This window comes from Meleagris gallopavo, chromosome 2, assembly GCF_000146605.3.
Source record: "Meleagris gallopavo isolate NT-WF06-2002-E0010 breed Aviagen turkey brand Nicholas breeding stock chromosome 2, Turkey_5.1, whole genome shotgun sequence".
NCBI classification, from domain to species: Eukaryota; Metazoa; Chordata; class Aves; order Galliformes; family Phasianidae; genus Meleagris; species Meleagris gallopavo.
In genome coordinates this window covers 41,135,068-41,137,208 of record NC_015012.2, presented here as the reverse complement: position 1 = coordinate 41,137,208, position 2,141 = coordinate 41,135,068, and the positions used below count along the sequence as shown (strand labels likewise).

General features: G+C 36.0%; 1 long non-coding RNA gene across 1 annotated transcript; it reads right to left on the bottom strand.

Annotated features, from left to right (window-relative positions):
* On the bottom strand, positions 1-1,577 carry LOC116216324. Its single transcript, XR_004158878.1, has 2 exons — positions 1,172-1,577; positions 1-508 (listed from the first exon to the last, which is right to left on the bottom strand). It is a non-coding gene; the product is annotated as an uncharacterized LOC116216324 (long non-coding RNA).
* Positions 1,578-2,141: the final 564 nt, after the last annotated feature.

The window sequence follows — 2,141 nt, the reverse complement described above, 5'->3', positions numbered from 1 at the left end:
TTTTTGCTACTGCTGAGCTTCTCTATTCATGCAGCACAAAGTAGCACACTGTGGTCTTCTTTTTTTCACATGCTGACTAATGACTTAAAATATTGCTGGCTGTTTTGCTCAGAATGCTTTTGAAAGATGCTAGTAAGTGAGATTGTTTAGATCATCCTTGTCTTCCATCTGTGTGTAGCTGTGGACTCCTAATCAGTTGCGTGTTCATTTAAAAGTCATCCGGTATTCTCACTTTGTTTTAATGGCTACAGGACAGTGGAATGGGAAAACAGCAATGCGTACACATGATGTAACATGTTGAAAACTGTAGTAAATTTGGCACAGAAATAGAAACCAGATTTTATGCATGTACGTAGTTGCTATTCAGTAGGTAGTGCTACTTTTAGATTTCACCTTATAAGATATGGCCAAAAAAGTTAGCATCGTCATTTGCCCTGCCACGTTCCGGTTTGATGTTATATTGACTTGTATGGTATACCTGAGGATGATCATCTTCCCTGTTTGATACCTGCATACAATGCAAAGTGGGTTAAGTACCTTACAGAACGCATGAATCATCTCAATCTTTGTTTTTATTTCTTGTTTCTTAAATACTTAAACATCAAATTTCCATGAGGCTGTCTTATTTTGTTGAATAGGTGGCTGTTAATTTTTGAACTCGACAGGTAATTTATTTTCTCCAGATATGTAAGTTTCTAGTATTCAAAGTGATAGAAAGCCCATGAACTGTTCATTATGCCTATCATGTTCTTAAAGAGATACCAAATACAGAAGAAATGCAAAATCCCTAAATGTTTTGCGATTGAAAAGCAAAGCAATAAGGCAAAAAAAACCTGACCATCACACACCTTGCTGAACTAAGATACTCGGAGTACCTAATGTAAAGAAAATATGCTTCTCCCTGTGCATGGTAATTAAATGAAATATAACAGCTTATTTATTCTTAGTTAACACAGTGTTATGTGAAAAATCATATGCATTTTTAATTTATTTTTTGCTTCTCTACTGTACAGTATTAGTGCAAAATACAGTATTCATATGACTCAGCCTGAAAAAGTTTATAGTCTACAGAAGCAAGGAAAGAAAAGAGTCACTGTCATAGTATGAGTGATTATTTATTGCTAGTTAAATAAGACAAAAAGAGGTCGGAGATGCCTCCTGTTTTAAATACCTTTCCTCTTCTGTGTGCTGCAGTCTTTGCTTCTTGGTAGATTCTTTTTTACAGGTCAGCTTTTCATATTCTCATGACATACTCCGTCACTAATGAGAGGATAGACCTGTCTTTTGCACAGCTTTACAGCTGTATTAATTCTGATTTACTGCTAGGATTCTTTGGGTAAATCTTCAGTTAAATCCCAGATTGTTTCATGGTGAGTCAGAAGATACTTGAAATCTTACAAGGTAGTATCGCCTACATTAACTGTGTTTTATTATCTGAGTAAGCTGAAGCAAGTTACTGAAAGCTTTTGTAATCTGAGCCTGTTTAAACTCGAAGTACTCCTGTACGCAGTTAATCATCTGCATTAATGTTTGTATTGTAACTTGTCCTTGGTTCACGTGCCACTGAAACGACAGCCCTTTGATAAGAATAAAATGAAGGTTATTTAATAGAACTGTACTTTAGAGCAAGAAAATGCTTGAAAGTAATCAACCATTCGTTCTGTACTTTACAGTGCAGGTGGAAGTTTCTTAGATGGAGTTAACTTCTTGTAAGAGTGCAGGTCATCCAACTGACTGTGAAAATACCAGATGGGCAGGATTGCACCGCTGAGAACAGGAGGTCATGCATCATGACATTGGCAAAAACTTTCTTCTGGTGACTCTTGTTTAACATGGCTGCGGAGTCTGGTTTTGGCTAACCCTGGGATAAAAACAGTAATTTTTCATCGTTGAGAAGAAACCCTTAAAATAGAACTGGTAGAGCTTTTTTAATGTGGCTCCTTTGGGTAATGAAATGTGCCATTTGAAGAGAGAAATGCAAAGTGTGAATTTCCAGTAGAAAGTTGTTTTCCTAACTGGGAAAATGTTTTGTGCTTTGTTGCACAATTTGGGTGGTTTTTTTTTTTTTTTCATGTAGATGATTTTTTTCTGTGTATTGGGACAGGATATAGAGAACTTAAATAATGCACGTTACAAAACAA